This window comes from Catharus ustulatus, chromosome 3 (genome assembly GCF_009819885.2).
Source record: "Catharus ustulatus isolate bCatUst1 chromosome 3, bCatUst1.pri.v2, whole genome shotgun sequence".
Classification (NCBI taxonomy): domain Eukaryota; kingdom Metazoa; phylum Chordata; class Aves; order Passeriformes; family Turdidae; genus Catharus; species Catharus ustulatus.
This window is the reverse complement of record NC_046223.1, coordinates 36,907,492-36,932,705: the sequence shown is the minus strand read 5'-3', so window position 1 is coordinate 36,932,705 and position 25,214 is coordinate 36,907,492. Positions and strand designations below refer to the sequence as shown.

General features: G+C 40.0%; 1 long non-coding RNA gene across 2 annotated transcripts in view; it reads left to right on the top strand.

The window, feature by feature from the left end:
• LOC116993767 overlaps positions 1 to 25,048 on the top strand; it is a 68,086-nt gene extending 43,038 nt beyond the window's left edge. For both annotated transcript variants that reach the window (XR_004417355.1, XR_004417356.1), the window contains exons 2-3: positions 21,563 to 21,719; positions 24,985 to 25,048. This is a non-coding gene — a long non-coding RNA (uncharacterized LOC116993767). The remainder of the gene's footprint in view (positions 1 to 21,562; positions 21,720 to 24,984) is intronic.
• Positions 25,049 to 25,214: the final 166 nt, after the last annotated feature.

The following is a 25,214-nucleotide window of genomic DNA, read 5'->3' as shown; positions in this document are numbered from 1 at the left end:
AAGGTTTGCCAAAAACAAAGCAAGCTCTCACTGAATTAGTTAATTTCTCAGCCTATGAAAAATATATCAGGCTTCATTCCAAAAACTCTGTTGTCATTCTGAGAAAAACAACTCCAAACAACCTTGGAATGTCTAAAACAGTTTGAAATGAATCAGTTAGCATTCACATTTTGGAACAGTTCACAAAAATGTTGACAAGCACTATATTCTTCTAACAAGTTTCAGATTTGACAGATTTGGGTCTTTACACGGAGTTTTGGGGTTTTAGATTGAAACCTCTTTCTCTTTTTGCAGCTATCCAAATTGGCTGTTGCCATTGTCCCTGCAGCTCTCATATTTTTCAGGGAAAAAGCAAAACTGAATTGAGGAAAAATCAGACAAGGTCACTTCTGTAGGCTGCAGAGGACGCATCCATGACATGATAGCCTAAGCATCCGAGTTTGTTGTAATAATTTGTGCATTATCAATGCTGAATTAAAAATAGTCAAAATAAGGTCCATACTATTGTGAAAGTTTAAATAGTGGTTTCACTAACTTGGTTTTTAGCCTGCACCCAGCTGAGAGCCTGATGGCTCAGCATGTGTGTGTGCACTGTTCTGGGATGGTTTTTCAGCAGGTGCAGGTGGTGCATTGTGGATTGTAGGGTATAGCATGGTTCCTCATGAAGTGACAACATCCACATCTCCCTCTGGAAGTGCCTGCAAGTATCTGGACTCCCAGGAGAGGAGAGCTTGTGATCCACACTCCCCTGTATGTGCATATGCATCAATGTGTACTTAGTTGTGTGTACAGGGTAATAGTTCTTCTTGGGATTACTTGTAGAAAGCAATTCAGAAACTTATGGGAATTTATGAGCATTTCATGGTATATAATATTAATGGTTTATTTATTTTGTTACTGATATTGGTCATGATTACCAGTTAATGATATCATTAACAAAACACTTGATTCTAGTTTGGTTAACCTCTGTGCAATTAGCAGGTTTTCCCTGGACAGGAGAAAAGAGGAGAAATCTATTTCAGGAATAGGAGAATGCAGGCTGCCAAAGAAGAGTGGATAAGCAGCCCTACATTAGCAATACAAATGGAGTGGCAGAGGGGGCTACATGGGCTACATAGAAGAAAAAAATCTAACCAATATACATCATATTTATGGTAGGAAAATTAAGCTGAAGAGTGACGCCTGGAGAATTTTTGGAAAAGCCCTGAAGAAGCACTTTTTGTCACATGTTGGTGGGGGTCTGAGTAGTGGAAGTAAAGGTGAAAACAGAAGCTTTCCTGGACCAGGGGAACAGTCAGTATTAGCTGCATTTCAAGGCATTGGGAAGACACACCATGAAGCGCCTGACAAGTTTCATGGAACAACTGAAGTTGCCAGCTGAGGTAACGAAGAGATGGAAAGAGAAAAGTCTGTGACTTAGTAAGGGAAAGGACTAAGGAGAGATGCCCTGGTAAATGATAAAAAAGAGCATAGACAGGAAGGCTCATTTCAGAAGTGGAGGCGAATCTACTGTTGTTTTGCATGGCTTTGGAGAGAACAAATACTCCAGCTGTAGACCTGAGCAGTAAGAGCTAGCTTACTCTAAAAACGAGCATGACTGCTCCATATCCTGTGACTGTATCTGTACCACGGCTGCAGCACTTATCTGTGCATGCAAATCCCTGGCAACAGGAATACAAGCTGAACCTTGGAAGAATTAGAAAACTTTGGTAATTTTCAGGAAAAATAGGAAATGTGGGCCATCACTAAGATTATACCAATTAAAAAACTCTACCACTTTTTACAGCCATGCAATTTATGGGATTCTATATTTATGTGGTGGCATTGTTTATTATGCTCACATAATAGCTACTTCCTCTACAAAACTGCTCACTTTTAATAATCTCCACAGGCTTTTGGCTACATTGAAATGTTACATTCTTGAATATTTCTTAACTTCATTCAACTTTACTAGTGACAAGTAAATTTTTTTCTTTAAGTTGCTGGTTTGCAATCAGAGACTAATGATGGCATTTCTGACCAAAAATAAATAGGAAAATTTTAGCTTTTTAGTATAAAAATAAATGAAAACAATTTAAAATGTGCTGATTTGGAAGTATGGGATGGCTGACTAAGACTCTCAGTCCTATTTCTTATGGTGATAGTATAAATACAATTAATAATTCTCAATAATTTTCAAATCTTTCAACAACAATCAAAGCCCCTTTCCTTGCATTTTAACTTTGATAAAATTTAGCAGTATGGAAACATAAGTGTGAATGTTAGAATTATTTATGTATTTATAGATATAGCCTTAAGTCACAAGGAAGTTTATACAGAAAACTATTGAAGGAAAATATAATATTGTGATATTTTTACATAAAGTGCAGTTGTGAAAGTTATGATTAGATAGGTAAAATAACAACCATTATTAAAATGAATGGGCTCTTGCTTTCACATATACTTAAAAATCTAATTTCAAGCTGACAGTAACTAAAGTATTGTTGGAAGAAGTTGGTTCAGCATGACTTTTGGCACCTTTTGTTCCTTGTGTGATACTTTCTTGAGTTGAACCCTTTTTTTCTTTACCGATTTTATGAAAAATTTGTTAACTTTTATGGCTCTTCCTTTCCTATGATAAATTAAAGGGCTTAGGGAGGAGTTGCTCCCTTGAGTTACTTCTAAGTTCCGAAACTTTTGGCACAACCAACTTTTAATGTTCAGTAATTTTCAAAAGAATACGAGCTTTCTGAGAGACCTGCAACAGCTTCATCCTGTAACTTTGGGGTTGCACTCACTGTTCCAAAGAGGAGTGGCCTTTCCACTTGGCACAGAGACAGTGTGTCTGATCAAGTGTTTGCTGCTCACAAGTTATTTGAATGAGGAGGTAGCCAAGAAAAGTTGCTATGGTAAAGGATTGTTTTGATTTTAAAAAAATAGGGAGGAGGGCTGCACAGACCTACCACCAAGAATGACTCTGTTGTGATGTTGTATATAAATCAAAATAATGTAAATACTGTGTTAGTAAAATGACAGTTCTGAAGGCAGTGTGATGTAGGGCTGAAAACAGATTCAGGTGAAAAGAAGTGAAAGAAATTGCCTTGGGAATTAATACAGACAGGATGGAAGATTTAATTTTTAGATCAGACCTATAATTAATTTTCAATTGGTGGTGACTAAGCTGTATTGTATGAATGGTAGTAGTTTAAAAGGAAGACCAAACTTTAGGGAAAAAAACTAATGAAACTGTGACTAATTGTTTCATAGGTTTTGAGCACCAAAGTATTTTTTGTGGTAATTTCAAGGCTTCATCCTGGGCATTATTTAAATTATTTTTCAGGTAAACTAGACTAGCTTCATCCTGACATTGCAAATTGCTCACATGGTTAAAGCCATTGTCTTTGGGGTGGCTGGTCTCCTCTCCTCCACTCAAATTCTCGTAACAATGGTCAAATAAGCAAACCATCCTGTCATCCCTTCTAATTTGGTGATGCTTTTGAACTTTACTATATTGAAGAGTGCTCCTTATTTTGAAAACCTTTCCTCATGGGGTGGGGAACCAAGTTTTACTGAGTGAGCGTTTGCTTGGAGATCTGTGCAAACCAGCGTTCATCCAATTGGCTGTCAGCAGCTTACAGTCATGCACATCCTTATCAGATGCTGTGCTTCCAGACAACAAAATGCATTGATACTTAGGTATTTATTTTATTTTTTTTTTCTCTTTTTTTTTTTTTACCAGACTGTGGCATCCCTCAGTGAGAGTGAGGAAATGGGAAGTGGGAGGAAGAGGTTTTTACCTTGGCTGGCACAGTGCAGGTAGTCCAGTGGGGATCACTGCCCAGGTGAAACAACAAGGAATGGATCTAGAGAGACATTATGTCACATAATGGAGTGTGGGAATGAGAAAGGAAGCACCCAAGATAGTGGAGGTTGGGCACTGGGGTACGCAAGACTGATGAAGACAGGCCCAGCTCTAGAAGGGGCCAGAATTTGTGATGGATCTTCTACCTTTCAGCTGCAGAATTGAAACAAGAGTTTGGGTAGTGAACACAAGAGAAGCACTTTAACTGCCAAGAGTGTAGTGTTTGTTTGGTCACTGCTGTAAGGGAGCTTAGACCAGTATCTACACGGCTCAACAAGACAAAAATAAATTGCCCCTAATACCCTGTTCTTACACAATGCTCTCCACCCATAGATTTCAAAGTTCTTTCCAAAGAAGCCTGACGTTGTTATTCATACTTTTCTGAGGGGGAAGCTGTGGTAGAAGACAAGGGAATGACTTCTCCATGGTTACCCAGTACAGCAGTGATACAACTGGGACAAGGACACAGTTCTCCCAAATGCCAGTGTGCAACTATGCACATAAGAAACCTGCCTTTCCATATGTACTGGTGTCCTGCTCTCAATAAAAAGATTTTCTTGATACTAAGAATGTGTTTCTTAATATTTCAAGGTAAATAGTAAAAAATCCTACTAATCTAACAACTAGCATAAACAGATGTCATGCTTGAGCATAGAATTAAGCTAACCATCTTCACAATTTTCAAGAACTTGACCAAAAAGTGGAATCCATTTTGCCTTTTCATTCTGTGTATCCATGTAAATCTCTAACAACAGGAGATCTTCGGTAACCTGTGATCTGTCCTTTCACCTTTGCAGATAATTTACTGCTTTTTTTTTTCCCTAAATTGTTCGATGGATGATACAGGATTGTTGTCTTCAGTAAATTATTAATGGTGATGCAGGCTCAAAAGCTCAAACCCATCCTCTTTCAATGGAACAGCAAAATTTGTGGCTAACAAGTAGGTTTCAGCCTTTATTTTTCCAGTGGGCTAAAACCACACCCACAAAGGCCACTCCTGAACTTATGTGATTCAAAATGCCTCTGACTGTATCTCCAGGCCACAGAGAGTAGTATAAGTATGCACCAAGGCAACCAGAAAAAGCTATGGAAAATTTGCAATGAAAAGTTCCTGGAGTCATCCTTCTAGCAGAAATTATGTTCAACAAAAGGACAATTGATGTTAATAATTCATTCAGCTCTAGAAAGCACTTACTATGTTTTCCTTGATTGAAATGATAGCTAAATGATGTCTGTCCAAGATTTTGTGTGCCCAGTGGGAAGATGTAGCCTTGATCTGCCTAGAACCTCCAGTAAATCCATGACTGCCTTAACACATCATTAACAGAACAGTTTAATACATACAGTATAAAATGATCAGATCCTTTGAAAGTCAGCCAAACAACACAGAAACTCACTTCCAGGACTGACTTCTACCTCTTTATAGTTGCCCTCCCTGTTCTCTCCAAAAAGCACATGGTGAGAGAAAGTCCTGAATTCTTACCTTTTTGCCTAAAATCAGGACCAAATTCCCAAGCTACTCTTATTGTCCTAATTTTAAGCTGAAATAGTCTACTCTTTTTTTTTCTCTAGCTTAGGCACTGTTTCAGCATGTTTATGCACTTTGTCATACGTGCAGTCCAAGGTGCGGAGAAAAACCTTCTTGCACCCTTGGGCTGTGCCTCAGCTGTTCTATTTGGAGCTTTCTGTGGGCATAGTACTGATCAGTTGTTGAAGGCAGTCCAGGCCTAAAAACTGAGGGAAGCTTGAAGGAAACATTCCCCAAGAGCCCTCAGAAAGTTGAGCAGGTAGGGCATTGTTGGCATTCCTGGGTCAAGGAAAAGGCACAGGTGCTGTCACTGATGAGTTTGGGGGGCAGCCCCACCATGAGCTGTGCCTGTGGGGTGGATGGATTATTGCTGCTCCAAGAGTGCTGACAGCCAGTGCTGGGCTGGGACTGGTGCTTCTGGAGTGTTCTCTTCTTCAGCATTCCTGACTCCTCCAGTCTCTCACGTTGTGTCTGTCAGCAGCTGTGCCTGCGTGCACGAAACCAGGCAGGGATGGGGCTGAATGCAGCTGGTGGCAGCAGCTTGAGTGGGAATAAATTATACCTGTATGAGAAGCCTACGAGTCGCTGTCAGATCACTGGTTCTATTTTCCATGTCTGTCTTCATTTTGCAAAATGGTAGGTGAGGACCTGAACTGAAAGGCTATTAGAAATCGAGTTCTTTAACGCTTTTTGGCCACGCATTGAGAGAGAAAACTATTTACTGAGGAATTTCATCTGAAACCTGGAAAACTGCTTGCCAAATCAGAAATGAAATGAGCTCTCTATGTCACAGTCTTTAAGAAACACTGCATTTCATTTTATTTTAGAAGCTGCTGGTTATTGCTGCATGGTGACAAGGCAGAGGATGGCAGTGGAGGGGTCACCCTTCCACAGAGCTGTTTACCAAGCTCTGATCTAAAGGCAGTCTTTAAAAATAAATGAAAAGGGGATGCAGTCTGTATGAGTTCAGAGATGACCTAGCACACAGTTTAAAAATGCTTAGAAGAGGAGAATCCAGTGTGTGTGGGATGCTGGAGAGCTGCCCTGTGTTTGGATATGCAAAATAAAGATCTGTTTTGTAAAAGAGCTGAGCACCTGGAACTTTCTTTTGGCATTAGCCTACTAGTCAGATAAAAAAGATAAATGCTAATCTAATCAATCTATTAAATAATTATTTTTCCATGAAATAGAAACAAGAAAAAAAATCTTAGTAACAAAGCTCTCCCATCAATACCTTTGCATAAATAGTGTGTGGGTACAGAATGCTAAATTGAGGCTACACCGATATTTGTGTATACACACACACATATGCCTTCTCCCACCCATATCTATGCTAGAAATGAGAGGATAGCTGATGAATGAGCCAAGAAAAACATTTGTTTTGGATGATACCTTTTTAGAACCAACTTCTCTGCAGAATTCAAAAAATGTGTTTGAAATTAGAGAGGACTGTTTATAGAGGACATAAAAAAGTAGATGGAAGAAGAAATCACTTAGAGAAATGCTAATCTCCTCCTCCACAAACTGCCCTTTGCTATGACCCTGACCTTTACTTCTGTTGGTTGAAAAGATCCTTAAATATTTGTTGTGATATTTTGGGAATAGACAGGTACAGATAGAGCTATATGCTGGCTACTCTGACTCATTCCTTCCCTACAGATGAAGGTGCAAGGAAAAATCTATCTAAACATGAATACAGACACGTTATTTGTCATGCACTAAGGCATACGTGTTTAAATGAAAACAGTCCCTCAAAGTTATTTATTTTTATTAGTGAAACACTGAGCTCTGAAGCACGAAATAAATAAGTAGTGATTTCAGTAATCATCATACTTACATATTTTCTTACTGCCTTGTTAATTAACTTCTATACTGTCTGTGCTCCCACAGACACCCTCTCTGCTGAGCACGTTTGTTGGTCACAATCCGCAGTTGTCCGTGCTGTAGGTGTCTGCACCAAATGGGGTTTCACACACGGGAGAGACTGTGAGACACGCAACTGTGAAAACAGTTTCTACTTTTCTTAATGCTAACTGTTACCATGCCTGCCACTGCCAAGTGCTGTGCAGCAATTACAGTGAAATACTTAATATAGTGGCCAATGGGAGAGGAGGAGACTCTTTCTCTCTTAGTGGCATAGTCAAATGCAGTAGCTGTTTTAGGGATAAAAACATGCACACAGCTGGCTTCTGGGCAGTTGCTTTAATTCACTTAAACACTCTCTGTAGCTACAGATAAGCAAAGCATGAATTTCACATTCTTGGCATTGTAGTTGAAGATCTCTTGTTGATTTTTTGGAGAGTGAGTTTCTGTCATGCACTCCAAGTTTTTATTATATGAACATCAAACAGTGTATGGGTTGACTGTGTTCCTTAAACTCAGGTCCTGAAAGACTTTGGAATCTGTCCCTCTTTCCTTTGTGATAGTCTCAGGATGTAACCAAAACTCTTGAATAAGAAGGTAACTTGGAAAGGATATATTGACCTAGTCCAGTGCATACTGGCTGCTACCCCTTTGTGAATAAGGCTCCTTTCAGATGTGTTGCTGTTTGTACACCTGAAACTGCTGCTTATCTGTGCAAAAGTACGCCACTCTATTGAAACAAGTGACGGAAAACACAGAATCAATTGGATATCCTGTACAGAACACCGGGGGATTTTTCTAGTGTTATCACTGGGGGATTTTTTTAGTGTTATCAAGTTTATGCCATATCAGCAATCTGAAATTACTGTTGAGCCAATAGCATGTATTTTAGGAAGAATGAACCCTGTGATAATTTTTGATATGATTATTTGGTTTACTGCACACATTATACTTTGTCTAATTGTTTCTTTCCTTGAGTTCAGGGTTAGGTTGCAGTATTTCGTACCTACTTTGCATGACCAGAAATGACCCATCACACATATGACACATGTGACAAAACAACCAAAAGCCAAACTCATACTTGCAATTTTATAAACCATTTAAGAAGTGATTGTAGCCTCCTCCTAATTTGTTGTTTATGCAGTTTAAAATCTTACTTATTATAACTAAAAGAAAGGCTTTGTAAGCTAATTTAAAGCTGAAATGTGACTTGTCTTCTGTGCGTCACACAGAATGTACTATCTCTTAAAAATTAATTTATCTTGCTTCTTGGAATTGCTTTGCAGCAATGCTGCAGAGATACCAGTGTCAAACACGCCTTCTCTTTTCAAAAGAAAGCAAGCAACCAGCTGGGAGTGATTCCCCAAACCGTCATTCATCGTGCAATGTTCAGAAAGTCACAAGTGGAGATGCAAATCTCTCTCTTGCTTCCAGGGCTGCCCTATATATGTAGCACAATTGATTTCCTTACAATAGCAATTGGAAAACTGGAGCTTCTGCAATTGTGTGCTTAATTTTAATCAGTTAGTGTAAACTCATAATCTCAGAAGAAGGCAATAGCACACAAATACAGCAAAAATGTGGATTTTGATGCGTATTATCAGTTTTTGTCTTTTTTACATAGCAAATCCCGCCCTTTTCCTTCATCTCTATATTCTTCTCAAGGCAAGCTGATTAGAAACACCCTGTACTAATATTTTAGAACACACACTCTCTCAACTTATAAGATATTGGTCAGAGAGACTGACTATTAATTAGTGCTCTTGAGGTCTCATATTTAAAGCAAAATTGTTGATATTTTGAACATTTTTGAGTAGGTTCTGATGTTTTATAAATGAAACTGACAATATAAAATCTGAGGTTCAGTAACATAAAATACAGCACACTGAAAAATCCACATGCTGTGATTTTACCAGGAGTGAAAACTTACTTTTACTCTAGAGAGTACAGAGACTTCTCACAGTTCAAATAATAGAAAAAAGAGGAGTGCTTTACTGGCATTTTTAGGTCATGTTTCAATACATACTGAAATATTCTCTTTTATTCCAGAGTTGTTCCAGATTGAATTATTTTCATATTTCTTTCAGCAAATACTTTAATGGAGTTTTGAACTCTCATTAGAGTGATGATTTATTTTCTCCTTTCAGTTGTGTAAAGCTGCTGGAGCTGTGTGGCTATATTGGGAGCTAACTGGGTGGCAGATGTACAGAGGTATAATTAATACAAACCAAATGCACATCCACTGTAAGAATTGTATTTGCACTAAATCTAATATACATTCATAGCATGAGTGAGGGGATGGCTTCTTACTCTTTCACCTTCAGAGTTTAAAGTAATAAAGTTCACTATGCAGGAAAAAGTCAACAGTGAATATAGAACTCAGTAACATAAATGAAGGAGAATCTGCTTTCTTTTTTGCATGTAAAATGTTGGGGTTTTTTCCAAAAAAAAAAAAAAAAAAATGCAGCCAGTATTACAAGTGCTGCTGAGTGTGGCTGTAGCAGATTCCCAAATGAGTCATCAGCTCTGTTTGGATCCAGGCTTTCAATTTCAATGCACAGGCACCACTGACTTAAAGGAAAGGATTTCCTACATTAGCTGGCAGAAACAGTAGGTTTTTATAGTCTGAGGATCATCTACTTGAGGAAAAAGAACTAACACTGAGTTGCAACTTCAGGAATGGCTTCACGGCTACGTTTGACAGAGCCTGTCCTGGTTCAAGGGAGAAATGAACAGATTGGTTTCACCTCTCATTCTGCAAAAGATGCAGCCTCTGGCTCCCCATTTGCTCCTCGATAATAAATGCTGCAAAGTACATGCCATTACCACGGGGAGCTGAAATACACAATTCAGGATCCCCTGTGTCAGGTCCAGTAGAAAATGCTACCTGGACCTGAAATATAGAGCAAAAGGATCTTTCCCATGTCCTTAGAGTTATGTAACTGGGTGTCATTGGACCTATCTGCATTTTCCAACACCTTTTAGTTTGAAGAAGTCTGTATTTCAACATCTTTTTTGCTTGTGAAGAGAATTGAGAATAAAGATAAACCAAGTCTAACCATTACAGAAGTAATTTAGTTCTTCTGCACAGATTCTGAAATAGAGGGGAATTTGGTTACAGTTTCTTTTGACAGATATTGTAAAAGATGGTCCTGACTTCGTTAGATATAATATCAAACCTGTTTTGATAAAGAAGCCTAGGTGTGTTTTGGCAAGCCTTTTTTTTCCATTGATACTGATTTTTGCGTAAGTGATTTTCCGTGTGAAAAATCAAAATGGATCAGAGGATTGACGTAAATGAAGATGTCAGTCTTTTAATATGAAGATGTCAGATGGCAAAAAATCCCAAGCCACTTTCTGAACAATTTTATTGAGCTTGGAACTATTCTGTTCATCTCAGTGCAGTTCTAGTAATTTCATGTTAATTTTGTTCTTTTTTTCCCCCCTGTAAGAAAGGGTAGCATTGAGGATCTGCACAATTTGTTGTGATTGATGTCTCATTTTGGCTGTCAGTCAGCAGTGGGCTTTGCTCCCAGTGGAGGTCAGATGTGAGAAGGCAGAATACCCAAAGATACACCCTCATCCTGGGCAGAGCTCGGCCATCATTTCCAAGCCTGGGGGCTCTTGGGTGTCTCCTGAGATAACTGTAATGAAATCTGGTCCCACATGTTCAGTGGATGGACTCAAAATGAACTGTAGCAGCTAGTTACAATTTTTTTGTTCATTGGTCCTAGCTAAATTCCTTGCTGATAGCAGTGTCAGTCCTGCAATGTACTATGCAAATATAAAATTACACAGTTAAATAGTCAAAAGTCAGGGTGTGAAAGCAGAGTGATACCTTCACTCAAATATCATTACCCCAGGGTTTTAGCCGTTTCTTCATGCTTCTTAATCATACTTGCTCAGATGGATTAAAGGCACATTTCCCTTTGCATGGGAGTCTCATTGAGCTTTCTGTGACACAGGCTGATTAATCTCATTCAATTTATGCCTGTTTCCTTTGGGACACATATCAGTGTCTGGGAGGGGAGAGTCCATCTGTGCCTATAGGGATCAATCACAGGGGTGCAATTAGGCTGTAACAGTTCATAGCCTCAGATCAGTTCTGTATGAGAATGTTTTTTCATAACTGCCTCTGACTTGCTTCTATGAATTCAGACACACGGGTTATTAAAAATTTCCTTGCAAAGTATAAGTTTTAGTTACTGGACAGAAATAAGTGTTCATATGACCATTTCTGGGATGTTTCTCCTAAGAGATTTGCTTGGCGACAAGAAAACTTTTTCTCAGCTGCAAATGCAATCCACTTTTTAGTAAAATGCTTTTATAATCCCAGTCTGGGAACAAATTCATCAAAAAGCTAGAATTATTTTCAATTCTTATAATTACCATTTTACATATTGTAACTATGTTGATTGTTCTTTTCTTTTGAGAAGCTGAAAAAAATAACAAAAGCCTACTCTTCCCTTCTTATTGGTGTTTGAATGCACAGATACTTCAGACTTAACTGTGCTATTATTGTCATGTATCACAGACTATTTTTATTCAAAATAAAACATTACTTACGCAAGCAAAATTTCCCCACATTATCACAGCTTCATATTCTGATGAATTTAAAGGGACCATTTTGGGCTTCTAGAATAGATGAATATGTGCTCTGACACAGTTTAGTCATTTTGATGTCCATGTGTAAACAACTAAGATGACTGGGGGAATAAGTCCACCCTTAATCTTAAAATACAGACTGTTTTCATTCTCCACACCAAAAAGTATCAGATCTATGATATCAAGGCACACTCACTTACTTGCTGCATGTTGTGCTCTGTCCTCAGGAAATGCCAGTGCATACTGGTCCTCTACATGCTCTGTTCAGTGCCCATTTACACCAGCAGCTGCAATCTTGCATCTTTGCTCTCCTGCATTGCAATAGAGGTATTCCATGTAAGCTTGTTTCCAGAAAAAATTAAGCCATATGTAATGCACTGATAAGACTTTTCCACATGGTTATTAATGAAAGGGCTGTTCTGCTTCCTTGTCAGAGAATTTAATTAACTTACACATCTGTGTCCACAGAACCAGTTTGGCCACTCGGTTGGTTTGTGACTGGTTCAAAACCCACACAGAGGCTTGCAACCCATTGCAGGCTTTCCATAAGCCAGTATCTCCAGCATGCAGAGTCCAAGCTGTCTGAAGAAAAATGTACTTTTTTTTTTTCGACAAAAGATATGTTATTGAGGTGAAAACTCAACATTATACACACCATGCAGCAATTTTATTGTAACAAAGTTCTTAGATAAGCATCCTGTGGTCTGCATGTGACTACAAAGAAGTAGGTTAATGGAAAATATATTAGCAATGCAAGCAAAATACCTGCAAACAAAATTAACTCTCAATGTGAAACATTAGGAAAATAAAAAACCGGAACATATTTAAAAATTTGAAGGTGTCTCCTGGCGCTCCTTCCGAACAGTCAAATGAAATTATTAAGAGAAGCACAGAAGGGGCTTTTATTGTTAGTATTACTTTTTCTTTATTGTTATTATTACTTTTCCTTATTAGACTTTGGTAAACTGATAAAAAAGAAAAGCTACACGTATGAAAACCACCCAGCTGTATCCTTGAGAGCTGCAGGAAGGCAGGCCAGGTATGTGCATGTTGGTGATGATGAGAAATAAGAGGGAACAGCACTGCTCTTGCTCCTTTGGAGCCCCACTCAAGTGCTGCATGTCCATGTGAGGGCATCTCCTCTGCTGCTGACCACCAAGAGTGTGGAAATCATGGGGCTGAAGGGTTGATTAGGGTTCTCTTTCTCAACAGAAGTAACTTTTCCATGGCCTTTTTGTTTAATGAATCAGTTATTTGAACTACTCAACAGCAGTCTGAAGTATCACTGCAATGACAAAAGCTGCTTTGAGTGACTTTGCTTTTGGTTCTCACTTGAACTGCTCTGCTTTTTTGACTCTGGAAGCCTGTATTGGGTTCATCATGCAAAGGGACAGAGGCTGCAACCAAAGGCTGAGAAGCAGCAGTGAAAATGAACAGTGGGAAGCAAACTTTTCAGTGTGTTTTGCCCCTGCCCAGCCCTTCTGAGAGTAAACCCTTCCTCACTCCCAGACTGTACAGTGACTTTTTGTATTCCCTGTGACTTCCATTGGTGTAAAACTAGTTACCCATGGCTGCTTGTATCTTTGCACAGCTGGTGAAAGACACATCAAATTCTGAGTATTTTACATGTCTACAGGTCTTCATTCATCCACATAATAGCTACATGCTTTGTCCAGATAAAGATAGTTTAGGATTTTTGTCATTTCACACTATTGAGCTACACAATTCTTAAAATTTATTGCTTCCACAATTTCATAAAGCAGCAATTAGCTAAAAAGGAAAGTAGTGATTTCTGTTTAAGCATAAAGATGAAAAAAATATACCTGAAAAAAGTTTAGTATCTTAACGTCTTCTCAGAAGTTTACCAGAGGTGATCTGGTCTTAAGATTTAAAATCTAAAATACTGGGAAAAATAAAAATATTATTTTGACAAAATACTCTGCCTTTCCTATTTTCTCCCAACAATGTATTTTCAAATTTTATTTAATTGAAATCTCAGTTATGAAATTTATTCTATCTAACAGTAGGTTTAGGAAGTAGGTCAGTCCTTTTTCACATCCAATTGCTACTGCCACATTCAAGGCAATTGTGTAGATATTTTAGTATGTTCAAATGGACATAAATTATCTTGAAGGACACTCATAGTTGTTTTGGCGTGTGCACGGGAGCCAAAGCAGTATTGCTATGGAAAATCATTGAAACAGTGATGCCTCAAACTTGTAAGTCTCCATAGCAACTTAAAAAAATAATGACAGCTGTACCAAGAAATTTGCTAATAGAAGGCCTTAACACATTTGTCTAGACTCAGTCATACTTCATACTCATTATAACCTGTAGAAGGATTGTAAGAAAATTAAATGTAGAGAAAAAATAGGGAACATCTGCTTTTCCTGGAGTTTTACACTGGCTTCATTTAAGTTCACTGACATTGTCTATGGCAAATATAAGCATAACAGTGAAATTTAAAAATATTTAATAATACAGAATAATTGCGACTCATTTGGTTCTAATATATGCAGCATTTCATTTATGTATACACAGTGGAAATTTCTCAATAATTAGCATAAAGCTAGATGTTCTGAAAACAAATAGGAGGATTCCCATGTTGATAATGTTAAAATTATTTGCTGTACCAGTGTTGAGAAGACTGGATGAAAAATGCAGCCTTATGAGAGAGATTCTGTTTGAAAATGGCCTTGCTCAAGTTCAAATTACAGACCATGGAGAAAAAAGAGAAGGGTTCTGTAGGATCAAAGCACAAGAGAGTTTGCTAGCTTTTGTCTGCTAGAAATGCACAAACACACTAGAGAATAAGAAAATTGGCTGTGCAACCATTAAGCTTCAATATGTAGCAAGAAAAAATGTTTTTATGGGTTGGCATCAGTTCGAAAGACGTGATATAAGTTGCTGATTTTAAGGTAGCCTTTGAATTTTTAAAATTTTATATATAACAATTTCCTATATAAGCAGAAATTGTTACTAATGGGGCAGAACTCTATTCAAGACCTTCCAAAATGAAGAGTTAATCACAGAACTGAAAAAATAGATGAAACTGATTTTATCTTGATTACATTTTTATTGTGAGTTCAGCCAAGAATTCATATTCTCAGGAGGTGGAAAAGGGCAATTTAATAAAACTGAAAATAATATTGAGACAATCAACTGGAGAAAATGTAAATAGAAACATGAGAAAGATAATTGTCCATTGTTGAATAACATTTTACTAGATGCCCAAATTGCGCATTTCCGAATGATGTTTTTGCAGGGACTTAAGGAAAGAACAGTATGGGTCAAAGTGAAATGAAAAAATCTCTAAATCATAGTGAAAGTAAAAAAAAAAAAAAGCTGTAACAATCATTGTAACAAGTCTCTTGGATTTTAGGAAGTAGGTAGTAGAAGAAAAATGTTGAAGGCAAATATCTATGGTTATCAAATCTAAGAATGGAAAGGCAGAGAAAGGAGTTCCCGGTTGTATCAGGAATCCTGATAATACTATTGCTCCACGACTGTATGATGACAGCAGAACTGACAAGAATTCATGCAAAGCAGAACCTCAGCCACATGGAGTCTGCATTTGGGGAAAACCAGATGGCAGAGTCATATGATGTGATGATGCAGTCCTTTTAATTCTAACCAGTTACAAAGCAGTTTGTTTAAGTTAGACATTTAAAAATCTGCATGTTTAATTAACTTTCATCTGAAAGTTTTAAAAGAACTAGCAAAAAACTCTCATAGGCATTTTATTTTGGTGATTACCGGGTTGAAACATGGGAATTTACAAGATGGGAAAAAATTAAAGTGTGCCAATATTTAAAAATTATAACCGGACTAACTCAGGAGAGTAGGAGAATATCAAGATGAGATTGCTTAAACACAATTAATATCCATGAAAATTAGTTCACAAAAATAATTTTTGCCAGACTGATCTGATCCCGTCTTTTGATAAGATTACAAGTCCTTTTCAATCAGTATTGTTGATGTAATAAAATTTTTAGGACATTCTTTCACTCACACTACATTTTGTTAAGAAAATAAAGGAATAGAAAATCAATCTAACACCTATGAATTTTATTAAAATATAAGTACAGTAATTTCACGAATACAAGCCGCACCAATTTGACCAAAATTTTGGTGGAAACCCGGAAGTGCGGCTAATATTCGAGGGCGGCTAATACACGAACAATATTCTAAAAGCTGCCAACACGGAAGTGAGAGCCCGCGGCAGCCCCAAGCCAAACTGGAGCCCGGCCGGCCCCGGCAGAGGTGGGAAAGCCTGGCAGAGGCGGGGCCAGCAGTGCGGGGGGCGGGCGGCAGAACCTGAGCCAGCAGGGCGGGGCAGGGGGGGCGGCAGAGCCCGGGCCAGCAGGGCGGGGGAGCCCGGGAGAACTGGGGCTAGCAGTGCAGGGGAGCATGGCAGAAGCAGGAAGGCCGGCGGGTAGGGCTGCCTCGCAGCGGGGGAAGCCCAGCAGAATCGGGGCCAGCAGCGTGGGGGAGCCCGGCGGTGCGGGGGCCTGCAGTGCCGGCCAGGGCGAGCAAACGCGGTGGCGGTGCAGACGGGAGGGGGTGGCCGGCGAGCTTGGTGGCGGCCGCCCCACCGGCAGAGCCTGGCAGCGGCGGCAGCCCTGCCGGCCGGGCAAGCTAACATGGCGCGGGGCGGCCGGCGTGCCTCGCAGCAGTGGCGGCGGCTGGCCCGCCGGCAGGACGAGCAAACGCTGCAGCGAGGCGGTGCTGACGGGAGAGGGGGGCCAGTGAGCGCGGCGGCGGCTGCAGCACCACCCGGCCGGCCCCGTCGGCAACCATGAGCGGGCTGAGCCTTCCTGGCCCTGCCCCGAGCCAGTAAACCCCGCTATGCCGCGATCCTGTTACTAATTGGCCAATTTGTGAAAGCTGCGCACGGATTCTCGCTACGAACGAAAGTGCGGCTAATATTCGGGGTGCGGCTTATCTATTGACAAAGACAGCAACATTGTCGAGGCACCGGAAGTGCGGCTTATACTCCGTGCGGCTTGTATTCGTGAAACTACTGTATATATAAGTATAATTGCAAATAAGAAGCCATCATGGTGAGGATTTGGTCCTCGTGAGGTTCATCTCCCTCACACCTTATCTTTCTTAATGAGACAAGAAAACAGGACATTTTCTTCATGAAGTTTTCTTATACCACTAAAACTAGTGGAGGATTAAATGATAAATCAGTCTGGTGAATGACAGAGCAATCTGACTTTCTCTACAAAATGGAACAAGTGATTTTTTTGGAAGCTTGTGCAGTGAGGAACAGTGTGAGCCTGTAGGATGGAATGCTTGTAGGATGGAAAAGACCCCATGCTGGGAAATAGGGACTGAAAGGGATTTGATTTTATAATGGATAATCAGATACACGTGGAGCTCCTGCAGTGCACCAGGGCCAAAGTGCTAAAATGATCATGACTATAACGAGGAAAATATGAATAAAAGCAGAGAGCTTGCATTATTCAGGTGAAGATTTACTGTGAGGGAAAAGGGAAAGTGCTGCACAGACTGTAGCCCCTTGGCAAGGAAAGCCGGGGCTCTGTGGCTCTTCTAGAGGAGAAAGGGAGGCTCTGCACAGCTGCTCCCAAGCGCCACTGCTGGGGTCCAACAGCCTGGAGTGTGCTCCATCACTGCTCGTCCTGCCCTGTGGAAAAGGATTCTGGTCTCCTTTCTAACTGCTTTCAAAAAATATTATTATTTAGATTATTATTATATCTGGATTTTCTTTAGAAAGAAGGATTTGAAAGCAACTCTGGTTGAGCTTAAAGGACAGGAAAATATACTGAAAATGAGAGACTACAGTTCAAAGTCTTGACTTACTAAAGAATAGAGGAATGGTAAAAAAGGCGTCACTGATTTTTCTGGAAAAGACTAGCAAAATCATTGTCCAGAATTAGAGAAATTTAACCTTGAAATAATTTACCTCAGAGAAGGAATGGACAACTAGAAAAACTTACTGTAGGCTTCAGTGGACTTGGTCTGAAGAGAAAATTTGAAACCATGATAAGTTTTTATTCTGGCTTAGCTGCACTATTGATAGAGAAATTCATTTAGGGGAGCCCTGTAGGTGTGTGATATAAGAAGTCACATTAAATAAGCAACAGAACTCTTCTAATATTAATATACTTCAGTCAAAAACATGAAATGGTCAGGTTATTCTGTTGAGATGAGCTGCAATACAGTCTTAGTGACTTTTTTTAAATTTACTTTGTCAATAATTTTAATTTATGCGCTAAATAGCAGACATATAAGAGATGAAATCTTTAAGTTCTTCACGAAGTAATAAAAGACTGATTTTTCTGAATGACATACAGGACAGAAATTCACCTAGATCACAAAATCTGGTCTTTTGTCTCCAAATAAGCATGTTCAGACACCTCAATTTCTGTCCATGTAGGAAGAGGAAAGCACAAAACCGTGCAGCTCTAGAGATTAGTTCTGCAAGTCAGGAGGCTCTGTCCTGCTGTGGAACACAGCCCCCAGCCCCAGCCTGCCCTTGGGCCACCCTTGTGCCCTGGCATGGGATCATGCAGGGGATGTGCTGGGGCTGGGCTTGGGGACAAGCAGAGGAGGTAACAGGGGGCTGGAGTAAGGGCATGGACAGAGACTACTGCCACTACTGTGGTGTTAGAAAATCTTCTTCATACTTTCAGATTTCTTTGTTTGTACAGTTTGGAAAGTTTTGGTTATTTTCTATTATATTCAAAACTTAAATATTTCTATTTAAGTTTTGGTTATTTTGGTTATTTTTGACAGTTCTACTTCAAGTTATGTATTACCTCAAGTAATTTTGTTTCTTCTTTCTCATTGCACCTGCTGGCATCACTTTCACCTCTGGCATAATGTCACTTGCCTTTGAATATTGGAGCTGATTCAACCATCCACTCCTCTGCCACCCTACCCTTCCTGTTTAAAGTGATTCAGAGCCTGGCCTTCACATGCAACCTTCACCAAGATGTTAATAAAAAAGGAAGAAAGTCTTTTAAAACACACCAACACACCCTGTTTCTTGTGTGGTCGGTCATTTGGTCTGTGTTACAGGCGTGGTGTCTGTGCTATCAGAGAAATGACAAAAAACTGTGCTTTCTAGTGTGTTCTTTGTTGGCAAAAATTTCCAAGATGATCTGCACAGTTTGTGAACAACACCTCTGCTAAAAAACGAAAGGCTGAAGCGACTAGGGGACAGGATGGAGTGGATTTCAGTGGGCTGGGGAGTGGTGCCATATTCCTTGGGTAAAAGCCCTGCTGCAGGTTGCCCCTAGAAAGACCAACATCCCAAAAGACAAGCATTCTGTTGAGGTAAATGGAGAAGGGCAGGTCTCCTGTCTTCTTCAGCCCACTGATAGCATTCGTGGGAACCTAAACATCCAAGTCCCTTCAGAGGTTGCCTCAGAAAACCTACCTTTAGTAGGTTATCTTTTTCTAATTCTCCTGGTTTTAATTCCCACCCCCCTACCCCCTTTTTTTTTCACCCCCTGCCTCAGATCCATTTCTATAAAGATGCAGCCTCAGCATTACTTCTCTTTTACGTGTGTTTCAGTGTGTGCATGTACTATCTACATCTGGAATGAGGGGCCGTATTAAAAATAAAGTAATTATAAAAATAAAATGAAATGGCCTCACATGGAAAGCATTTGGAAAGGAAAATACCAGAGTAAAAATGGAAAAATAAGTACGTGTCAGGCCAGCTGCAGGTTAGGAGCAGTGCTCTGGGAAGCCAGTGGGATTTGCTGGTGCCCTGCATGGGAAGGCAGAGACCAAGCAAGCACAGCTGCCCTGCAGCACTCTGGTGACCAGGACTTCAGTTATGCCTGCAGGAAGATTTTAACCTTGCTGGCCTCAGGAGTATTTCTCAGAAGCTAAAGACATCAACTTTAGCAAGACTGTACCCATAGATAGTAATAACCAGAAGGGAAATCCCTGGGGCAGGCTGCAGGAAGCTTTTGATGGTACTTGTGCCAGCAGATATCTGGGGCATGGGCATAAGAAAGTGAATTTCAGTCAAATTCATATATTAAACCCTTCTCAATTCACTCCTGCACACAGAATAAAGGGACTCTATGCTGCAAACAAAGACAGCATACACTGACTTATTTGTCAGCCTCTAAATTAAGAAAGGATTTTAATACCTTGCTTCGAGAGATTTACTCACATGATTAAAGTTAGGCATAATTTTAGGAACCTCAGAAGATCAGCCACCTGATAAACTCTCTGCTTCAGGTTAAAATAAATTGCATTAAAAAAACATGTTTCTTAAAAAAATACACAAGGAAGAGATATTATAGCAGCAAAAATTTGTCTTAAAAATTATTAAAGTATTTGGTCTTTCAATAATTGAAAAGGCTTCATTACCATGCAAACAAAAAACAGGTTGGCTATTCACCTTTTGGAAGATGGCATTTGCATTGCTATAGCAGGAGAGAAGAACCTTAGAAAACTAATGAAGGAGCATAAAAATGCAAATTACTGCAGCTAATTGGCTGTGCCTTCTTACAACTTCTGAATTATTAATTTATGACCAAGTAAATCTGCCCCTTTTAAATAATATAATAAAGAACAACATTGTGTTCTATGCTGTTGAGTGAATAGTGTTTGTTCCCTTAATTTTATGGTGAGTTGCTCTTGTTTGCACTAGCAAGATGCTTGCAGCGCTCTGTATAACTCTGCAAGTCCAGCACTCATCTCATGCAGACTGACACCATTTTATTTCCTTTTTCTAATTTCTGACTGGGAAAAAACAAGACAAAAGATGATGCCATTATTACAATAATGCTAATTATATTTTTATTGCCATTGGCAGTAAAGTTTAATCATAAAGCAGGCTCAGAATTCTTCAGAGACCTATTTACATGCCAATATGTGAATAATTCCATCCAGTTCAGTGTAGTAACTTAGACCTGGTTGCTGCCCAGGGGGTTGAAGAAATCAAAATAAAATCCTTGATAACTGGGGTTGATATATACACATTTTTTCCTGAATATTACTTCTTTTCGTATGAAAAATTTGGGAAGACTCTGAGGAGCTCCTTATTTCACCTGGGATTCCCAGCCCTTTGATACTCATGTATATATGAGCACAATTTTGCAAGTACCAGATATTCTACCTGGCACACCTGTACATTCACAGTGTCCATGTATTCACAGGAAGGCCCTCACATTCCCTGTTCCCACTCAGTGGGGCTGTGCAGGGCATGAGCAGTGTGTCCACTACTTTCTGAACTTGCCTTATACTGCTTGAATGCTCCACAGTTATCTGAAAAACCTTGAAGTCATGTGTTTAAGTAATTCTGTGCAACAAGGGCTACGAAATTAAGCTCAGCTTGTATGATTTCCTTTTTCCCTGATGGCTTTGTGTACATCCCTGTAGCATACTTAAATTAACAATTTTTCATTTAAAAAGGTATGCTACAGCACTGGGCACCTTTGGGTAGGCGGTGCCTGCAAGACCAAGGTTGGAAGCATTCGGCCTGTGGGATGGATCATTGCTTTGGAGGACACAACCACCATATGCAGCAGGTGGGAGTGCTTCTCCTTTTCTCCTTCTCTAAGGCAGAATGTTTTTTATTACAAAAATCAGCCTGTTGAGATGAAGTTTCTCCTTCTCCATTTTAGTCTCTAAATGATTTCCTCTTTAAAATGTAGTCCAAATGGGTTAAACGTTTTGTTGCATTTGGTTATGTGTTGCTTAGTGCATGGGAACTCTTCTGTTTGTTCCAGCCACTGCTGTGTCTGGGGTGCCTAAATCAGCTACCACAATGAGACAGCTCATGGAAAAACTTTGCCTGGGTTTAAGTGATCTGGCCAGCTCAAGGCTTCGGTTATGAAGACAACACAAGGGAATAGCAGCGAGTCCAGGGAAATTCTAGTGTTGAAGGTAAGTAAACAAAAGCTGAAGAATATTAAATCTTGTTTATTTTGTTTCTCTTTTAGGACTTTTATTATCTGACTGTGCACAAGCTTTGCCTAGGTCTTCTTTAATAGCATCCAAATATCTCACAAGTGCCAGTGCGTTTCCCAGATGGGAAAGGAACATTATCTTCAGTTTATAGAAATGAAATTGAGAGATGCAGGTTGGGTAAGATAGCTCCCCAAGGCAGCCTATGAAAACTTGGGCTGGAATTTGGACTGTTATCCCACTTGCTGCAAAAAATACTGAGCCATCTTTTTTGCAGTCTGAATTTTCAGAGTATTTTCTAAATTAAGGAAAAGAATACAAGTCTTGCTCTAGGATGACCAAGAGATATTGTCTTCTTAGGCAACAGAAACTTGGTGGCAATAGCAGGCCAGTTTTTGTTGCGCAAATTTCTATATATCAATCACTGGGGAACTGTCTGTAGCGAATCTGTGGAATATTACAGTCCAGGATCAAAACCAAACCTATTATCATTTGAAAGGGTCATGTAAAGCATTAGGTTTATAGTATGTGTTACCTAAAATTTTGATGGAGTAGGTAATAGCTGTTAAACTAAAGCCAACAGAAGCAGGGAAGAAGACATCCTGATATATCACCCAGAAGAGCAAGGAGGAAAACACTCCAGAGAGAAGTATTTCAGTAGGAGCCTATAGGTGGTAATTAAAGACAATTAGACACAAAAGAATTTCATCCAGATAGATGTATGGGGAATATAGCATTTATCAAAAACTTGCTGATAGTGTCTCCTTCAGTCATCTCTGAACACCTGGAATCATGTCTCTTAACTAGGAAGGAGAAGAGTCACAGACGTTTTTATGCCCTAAGAGTTGTTGAAGAAACAAAAAATACCTGAAAGAGATAATAAATGTCCATAGATCCACAGGGAGAATGAACAGGAGTACAGGGACTAGTCATTTTCATTTGTCAACGGGCCAAAACCTAAAGGGATTAGCCTGCAGCAAATTAGATTAAATATAAAGGAAAAATATTAGTCATGAAGGGAATATCTTAGAATTAACACAATTGAGACTAAGGCTAGACTTCCTAAAGCACAGCTGGAGATGGTTTAAGGTCAGTCCCATCACAAAAAGTGTAGTGCAGTTTACTAGGAAGGGGTTCCTCTCACATTCTAGCCATGGGCTGTGTTTTGAACCTCAGCGAGGGTTTTCCTCTCCGTTCTGGAAAGTGACTGTCTGGTCGAGCAGCCCTCTCTCCTTCATATTTTAGCCCAGTAGCTGTACGCTTCCTACACGGTTTTCTCATCAGCATCCGAGGAAAAGCAGCCGCCTGGGAGAGCGCGTCTCTCCCTGCCTTGCTGGGGAGGAGGTGATGTTCATTCGCAAAGGCAGGACGGGCGCGTAGTCGCCATCTGAGCTTCTTCACAGCCGGGGTTTTAAAGACATAGCCAAAGCAATACTTACTACCCTAGGAGGAAAGAGACCCAGCACAGTGGCTGAGAGGTGCGACACTGACCATTTCTTTGGGAAGAGCCACGTGCTGGTTCCCAAGCCCTGTGCCTCCCCCCGAGGTGACTCTTGCCCATCTCTGCTGGCCAGGCTGCAGCGTCACCTCTCAGATCCTCCCCGGCAGCATCACATCTGCCCTGCAGGGGCTGGGCAGAGAGCACGGCTCTCACCGTGCCCAGGGTGTGCCGGTGGGAAATCCAGCCCGTCCATCCATCCATCCATCCATCACCCGGGGCTCGAGCGGCACTTCCCAATCCCGGAGTGCCCTCTAGCGCTGGCTGCGGGCTGCGCCTGAGCCGCCGGGAGCGCGCCCCAGCCCGGCATCCCCGCAGTGGGCACCAAGGAGAGCATCTGGGCATTCCCTGCCTTGCTCAGCGGCCAGCAGGGACCCGCCCCTGGGCAAGAGTAGCCTGCACTGGCCAGATGTCCACTGTCCTACTTTTGCCGCAGGACATTCCTATTTTACCTTAATTTCCCATAAAGCAGTTATGGGAAATATATAAGAAATACTTTATTTTTAAATACAGAAGACACAAAGTGATGGGCAACCCACACTTGCAGTATTCGTGACAAATAAACCCAAGTAATTTTAATTTATGGATGGAGTTCTATTTAAACTCATTAGAATCTGATGGGCATATTCACTGAATGTGAACAGGGAAGCCTGTTTTAAGGGTGACCCGATGTTGCTCAGCAATTTGTATACCTGGGACTTTTGACCTAAGAGAAAGTGATTGGCTATGTGTGATGCAAATAGGCTAAAAACGAAGAAGGAAAAGATTTTTACCTCTTGTCTACCCTCACCTCCTTTGTCTTGCATTATAACTTCCCAGTTGGTGGGAATTTTATTTTTGAAATTACAAATATGAAGCAACTTTATAATATTGGTTATTTCCACGTGACTTTTGATGCCAAATCTCATCTTTGCAATATATAAGTCTCCTAAATTCTTATTAGAATTAAGATGAAATGATCTACTTTGCTTTAAGTCTACTGCTGGAAAAGTATTGACAAACTAGCAAGTCTATTAGGGACTGCAGGGAAAAACGCCCTGTGACATGCTGCCTATGGAACATGCCACATCTGCTCTTAGCAAGTCGCTCACTGTGGTTTGGGTTTTCTTTTTGAAGCAGATACTACTACCAGTTCTGAAAACGTGGAGATGACTTGGGATGTAGGTGAAGTTCCTGTTGTGGTTTGACACACAGGAAGATGGGGTTGGTTATAAATAGCTTCAAGAAGCTGAAGAAAATAACTGACATGCTTGTTGAGTCCAGATGGGTTTCAGAGGAGACTGGGTGAGACCTTTTGAGAGAAGCTTTACACCTCTTCGCTAAAGATTTGCCAGCACTGAATGCACTGCTCTTTTAATGACTGAGAAAATTATTGACAACGTGTCTTCAAGCACTTCTCTGGTAGGAATTTCCATTTTGTGTTATCTTCAGTGTTAGTCAATCCATGAAATTCCTTTTGTCATGTAGCTCACTGTTGTGAGTGAGGACTGCTTCTGCAGTAGCCATCATTTGCTACCTCAGGTAGTTACTAAGGAACCAAGAAATGGTTATTTAGCATGGCTACATCAGAGGGAATAAATCAGTTATGACTAGATGAAGACATAATATCTACCCTCCCTGAGAACTTCAGTGTATTCAGTACCTATCTGGAAGATTTTTATGGAAAGTGTTAGGAAACACTTGCTGGCATTGAAAAAAATACTAACAAAACAAATAAACATGGTTTATTTAATTTAATCTCTTTAGCAGCAGAAGATAATTGTTTCAAGAAGATAAGAGCCTCTTGGGGAAGAAGGCCATCAAACTGGTAATAATAATGATGAACATGAGCATGCTATTGTTGAATTAAAATGAATATTCTTTTTCCTATGAAATAGCTCATATTAGATTGCTATCTAATCTGTTACTTGGAATAACAGAGGGAAAACTGCAGCTTTAGTACCTATGCATGACAGCACTTATCTTTGACGGCAGAG